A 7,041-nucleotide genomic window follows, 5' to 3' on the forward strand; every position below is an offset into this window, starting at 1 on the left:
CCAAATGAACGTCAAGACGGCTTTCTTGTACGGCAAGGTGAAGGAGGAGATTTATGTTGACCAACCTCCTGGGTTTGTTAACTCAAAACTTCCCAACCATGTCTACAAGTTAGACAAGGCTTTGTATGGGCTGCATCAAGCTCCCAGATCCTGGTATACTACCCTCACACAGCACTTGCTCAATCATGGCTACTCACGCGGTACTATCGATCAGACCCTATTCATCAAGCATGTTGGTCCACATCAAATTCTTGTACAAATCTATGTGGACGATATCATTTTTGGGTCGACGAGTCATCAGCTATGCACGGAGTTCGAGGACGTCATGAAAAAGCGGTTCGAGATGAGTTTATTGGGGGAAATGACCACGTTTTTGGGGCTTCAGGTCAAACAATCTTCAGCCGGAATCCTGATTCATCAAGCCAAATATGTGGATGATATGCTCGAGAAGTTCGGGTTCAGAGACGCCAAACCTGCTTTGATGCCCATGGCCGAGAGACCACTGTTGACTCCCGATCTTGAAGGCGAATCCGTAGATCAAACATACTACCGATCGATGATCGGATCGCTGATGTATCTGACTACAAGTCGCCCAGACGTTATGTTTGCGGTCTGTCAATGCGCACACTACCAGGCTAATCCTAAACTGTCTCATCTTATTGTTGTTAAAAGGATTTTTCGGTATCTCAAAGGCAGCCCAAAATTGGGTCTTTGGTATCCGAAAAATTCAGAATTTGATCTTTATGCTTTTGCAGACAGCAATTATGGCGGCTGCGACCTTGACAGGAAATCGACTTCAGGCGGATGTCAATTTCTCGGAGATAGGCTGGTCTCCTGGCGGTGCAAGAAGCAGCATACTGTCTCGACCTCAACAGCTGAAGCAGAATACGTAGCTGCGTCTGCCTGTTGTTCTCAAGTCATATGGATCCAACATCAACTGTTGGATTACGGTTTGAACTTTCAAGAAACCCCCATTTTTTTGTGACAATGAGGCTGTGATCCAAATTGCTAAAAATCCGGTCCAACACTCAAAAACCAAGCACATCGACATCAAAGTTCATTTTATCAGATATTGTTATGAGCGCTCGCTGATTCGGCTAGAACAGGTTCCCACTACTAATAATGCGGCGGATTTGTTCACAAAGCCGTTTAACAAAGCTCGATTCGATGTGCTGGTAAACTTTTTGAAAATGATTCACTTTGAGGATTAATTTTTGTTTAGGTTAGTTTAAATTTGCGCATTTTAATTTCATTCTCACCCATGCACAAATTTACGGGGAGAAATAATCAAAAACCAAACAAAAATTAGAAAATCAGAAAAATCAAAAATATCGTTGTGAAATGATGTGATGGGAAGTGATATAATATTGTGATAACAGACAATCTGAGTCTGTGTAAAGTACCAAAGTTGAATTGTCTAGGCTTTGTGTTCGATGTGCTAGTACGCACGGAAAATTTAATGGACTTGACTAGGTGCAGATGAACTTAAGGAATCTAGAGACTTGATAAACTCTGACCTAGATAGTTCCATTTAGCCTGACACTACGGTGCATGGATAGGTTGAGCAGGGAGATATACATGAGAATCCACCAGTCACATTAAAGAACCCGTATCTAGAACTGTGGTTTAACTTTTCCTCGATGTACGGATTATGTCCTTAATTCCGGTACTGACGGGGCGACTGGGGAATTCCGATAAATTAGGTCTGTAGGAAATTATTTTCTTTCTCTCCTACTGTTAGTCATATGTTGCTTCCTCTGTGTGATCGAAAGATCCGACCTGGACTGCAGCATATGCAACTCTATTTCTCTGCATCTTCTATCTATGCAATTCTTCCTATCTGTTAGCCATATGCTGTCTCCTTTCCGTGACTAACAATCCGACCTGGTACACAGCATATGCAACCTTCTACTTCTCAATCCCTTTGAAATTCAAGTCAGTCATATGTTTCACTCTCTGCGTGATTGAAAGATCCGACCTAAGTATACATCATATGCATTCTAAATCTATCCTTTCTATGAATAATAGTCTGCTCACCTAAAGTAAGGAGTATCTCGGAAGCTCTTGATTATTGGGGTATGTCAGGAAGCGGGAAACATGTTCTAGTACACTTAAAATTGAACAATTCTAGATTTGTCTGTAGATCTCGCTGCTCAACTTAGGTGGACAACAATATCCTTGGTCGTCGTCAGATAAATGGTCCTTAGGGATTTTTATCTAGTAACTTAGGATCAATATGTCCTGTCACTGATAGCATTCCTAAATTTTTTCACAATTTTTCGTGCTTAAGTGGACCACAATACCGGCGATCGACCAGACCTATTCATGAAAGGAGAAGTACTGACAAATGGAAAATGATTGTCTAACAACTTTGATCCCATAAATCTGAAAAGGTTATTAATTTCAGTTAAAGGCGAAAATTAGGTTAAATTCAATTTTTAATATCATTTTATTTTATTTTAATTTTATTTTTTATTTGGTAAATCTTAGAATTTATTTCATTTTTAATTTTATTTCTATTTGTATTTTGTAATTAATCCTCAAAAAGTCTCATTTTTAAATATTTTTGGGTATTGGGCTTTTATTGTCAAGAATGGTAAAATAGCAGCCTCTATTGGAAAGTATATAAAAGGGGGATGTGCGGTCAAATCCTTTTCACTTTTTACTCCTCTTAAAATACGACCGCACACTGATCCCTTCTCTCTCTCTCTAAAAACTTCAAGAAAACTCTCATCTTTCGTGAAATTGAAACCTAATAATCGTAAGTATCATGAAATCGACTCCCATAATGCAGTTTTTGAGCAAAAATGATCTTGAATCAATGGTCAATTGAAGGTTTCCGTATCGACTGTGCGTGTGCGGCTGGACCGTGTGTGGCTGGACCGTGTGCGGCTGGACCGTGTGCGGCTGGACCGTGTGCGGCTGAACCTGTGTGCGGGTAGACTCGTGTGCGACTAGCACTATGTGTAGTTGGAACCTGTGTGTGGCTGTACACCGTGTGCGGTTGCACACATTGTGTGTGGCTGGATCTAGGTGTATGGCTGTACACCTAAAAGTGACATACATTTTTGTTTAATGGGAAATCTCTTAATTTTTTCTAATGCTTTAATTTATGCTTGCGTGTTTGAGAACATCATGGGAGATCTTGAGTTCGCAAAAGTGCACAATTCAACCATTTTTCTAGAAGATCCTCCGGTGGCCCACAATGATCTCAAGTTCATTGTCGATGGTCTAAGAAAATGTTGCTTGGTCTCTGCTTTCACCACATGTCAAGTGATTTATCAAAGATTGATTAAAGAATTTTGGAGAAGCGCATCTGTGGAAAGAAATGATGACGATGAGAAATATCTTGAGGCCACTGTGCAAGGAAAGAAAGTTCTGATTACCGATCAAATCATTCGAGAATCGTTGCAGGTTAATGACAGGCCTGAATTTTCAATGGAGATTGATCTGGAGCAAACACAAGAAATACTAAATCGTATGGGTTATGAAGGAATATTTCCTCCTACTATCAAGAAGTTGTTACCTCCTTGCTGGAAGTATCTAGCTCATTTGTTTGTGAGCTGTATTTCCGGGAGGAGATCAGAACCTAATGAGATTTCCCTCTTCAACACTGGAGTCGTTGCAGCTTTAGCATCAGGAACTGAGTTCAACTTTTCGAAGTTCATTCTGCATGAATTGATTCTAAACATTGAGGGAAACAAGTGAGACAAGTTCTTGATGTACGCTAGGTTCCTACAAATCATCTTTAATGTCATGCACCCCGAGATTGAGAGAGGAAATGAAATTTTGGATCTCAAGTCTATTGGTCCCAGTGCCTTCGGTTTAATGAAACAAAATCGAATTGGAAAATTTGTCTTTGAAGGAAAATTTCCATTGATAAAATTTGGGATCTTTGCTGAGGAGAGTGATCAGTCAGAACCCAACGAATCTTCTTGTCGTACGGAGACCGACGATGTGGTCATCTCTACTTCTGAACATGAAACTGAGGAAGGGTTAATCTCTCCTGTGGCAAGGGTTGCATCGGAGCATGAACAGCTACCGAATGTGGAAGTTGAGAGTGAGTTTGATCAAGAGGGAGATAAAGGAGATCATGATGGAAATGACGAGTTTCTACATGATATGGATTTCTCAGGCCTCGACAATGTTGCCATTCCTCTTAACTTCGATTTTGAACAAGAAGATGGACTTGACACAGGTCTGGATCTCTCTGACAGATTCTTCGAAAAGGTCGATGAAGTTATTCAAACTACAACTGAGAGTAGGGCTGCATAGAAGACTCTTAAAACTATGCCTCTTTCGTCTACCTCAATGGAAGAAAATTTAGGCCAACAGGGTGCAGATTCTAGGATTCCTCCCCTTGATTATGTTATTCCTACATCATTTCCATTTACAAGTGACCCGACACAGACACAGATCTCTCTGCCTCCTGTAGAAGGAAGGCATCAAATTTTGAGGCAGGGTGTGTCCATTCAAGGCCAAACACCACCAGTTTCAACTACAGTCTTCACCACAACTGTTACAACACCTCCTCTCCAATCTAATGAAGTTCCAAGTACCGTGCTTGAGACAGGCGGACCGTCTGCTGTTCCAGGATATTCCCCAACAAGACCGCTGCTAGATGAGGCTTCTATCAGACTCGCTAAGCACTTGTCTCAACATAGCCCAGAATCTTCCTCGCGTGGAAAGGGAATATCTTTCGAGGAAGGTCGCTCAGGGGATGAAAATACTGTTGTGTCCAAACTTCAAGAAGAGATTGGTATTCTGAAACAACAGAACATTGAAAAAGACATCATGCTTGAACAACACGTTAACCTCATCGCTGAACTCCAGGCAGAAAATGCTTCAAAGTCAAAACAGATTACTGATCTGCAAACCAATCTTGGATCAGTAACTGCCTTTTACTTCGATTTAAAGAACAAGCTATTTGACGCTTTTGGGGATAAGCTCAAAACTTTGTTTCAACAGCCTCATGGTATAGAAGACCCTCCTACTGCTTCCGACCAGCCTTCTGAAAAAGAAGCTTCTTTTGACCAACCTCCTCCTACAACAAGAGTCGTTGATCGATTTGAAAAAGAGCCTGAAGGTGCCAGATCTCGGATCACGATCAAACATGGAAAAAGGACCGTCACTGCCAATAGAAATGAAGGATTACTTTTTATGAAGAATTCGAACGAAAATCGCAAAGCAAAAGATCTTGTATTGAGAGTGACGGATCTTAAAAAGAGAAAGTTTGGTGATGAGTATGGTGATCGCTCAGGGATCAAAATGTGGGCCTTTGATCATGAGTTGAACATGTGGGTTGTAAAGAGAAACTCTGGAATTTCTGAATACTACCAGAGCATCCATGACTTCAACTCATGGACGAAAGTTGATCTTGCCGAACTTTCAAGGGCCCCATTTCACAATCATTCACAAGATCCCAGTGCCTTCAACTTCAAACGATTTCTAGACAGGCAGGTCAAAGAAATATTCTCAAAGATGAAAACTGCAAAAGCCCTGTATAAAAAAGATGCGGATGTTATTGATCCTGAATCTGGTGAGCCAATGAAGATCATATTATGGCCAACAACAAAACAACTGAAAGAAATTCCTATCCCTCAACACTTCCATGAAGGATTTCTTGACGACCTGGAATTTTGGGCATATGATGATGAAACTGCTACTGCTGCCATCAAGCTCAAGAGTAGCGAAAAAGTGATAAGGCTTCTCAGTGCAAAAGATCTTCTCAGATTCAGAGAAAGAGACATTCGTACCTTCGCTCGTCACCAAATCATCTGCAGAAAAGAAGTCATGGAGGCTGCTACCAAGGAAGTCACTGGAATGGTCGCCACAATCATCAATGGAAAGCTATGGATGGGATCCATGGGAAAATCCGACCTGAAGCTGTTCAAGAAACCTGCAGAATGAAGACAAAGTCTATGCTAGCCACAAACCAAGGGGGAGATTGATAGGCTATACTTTTGTGGTTTGGGCTAGGCATTCTAATGTATAGGTCATGGTAGGATGTTAGAGTATGTTGTGGTGGTTGTAGCTTGTTAGTGGGTGTGTGCGGCCATACACGTGTGTACGGCCGCACACGCTGTGTGCGGCCGTACACGTGTGTGCGGCTGCACACTTGTGTGTTGCTTCATGTGGTATAAATAGGCTGTGTCAGTGTGTCAGAATGAGTGACGTATGTGTATGTGTTTCCCAAGGTGTACCTGACATTTGTACGTTATAGATGTGTGCATGCTTGGCTTTATTCTCCTTCTACTCCTTCTACACTCTGTTTGATTGTTTGCAATTCATTGATTACTGATTTGGATCTATAGATCGGGACTTACAATAACACTAAGCGGTTAGGTATCCTTTATCCCACTAGTGCATACAAGAGACATGCGAGTGTTCTTCAAAAGGATTGCATAGATTTGAGGTTTGTAAAAAGGGTCTTTATATGTTTTATTACATGCATATAATAAACCATGGTATCAATTTTCAAAAGAAAATCATTTTTAAAGGTTCTATATAAAAAGCTAGTTTTTATATAATTTGACGCAATTCAATTTTAATAACCGGTATTAAGTTGGAATGCATTTGAACCTTTTATATTTCTAATAAAACTTAATTTTATTACTTATATATTTGGAGTTTTTATAAGTTACAAAAATCACCATTTTAAAACTTATAATAGAGTATCTCAAAATTTGCCGTTATTAACGATTTTATAAAACCGGGTTTCATTTTTAAAATAATAACTTGTTACATCTTATGTCCAATTTTGAAAAACCCAAACTCCATGTGATGTTTATTTTGTCCAAAATTATTTTAGCATGTGAGAAACTAGTTTTATCAACTACACAAAATAATGCATAAAATAAACAACACAAACATGCATAAAAAGATATGTGCATAATCATAACCAACTAATGAAATTTTTGTGAGCCAACACAAAAGTGTCAAGTCCATTCCTAAAGGGACATTTAAGGGGACCAAAAGTTTTCTTGTAATGTTGTTGAAGAAGCTCCCACTTGACTAAACACCCATTGCTTCTAAAAGATA

Source organism: Lactuca virosa, chromosome 8 (assembly GCF_052849685.1).
Source record: "Lactuca virosa cultivar CGN04683 chromosome 8, Lactuca_virosa_CGN04683_v6, whole genome shotgun sequence".
Taxonomy (NCBI): domain Eukaryota; kingdom Viridiplantae; phylum Streptophyta; class Magnoliopsida; order Asterales; family Asteraceae; genus Lactuca; species Lactuca virosa.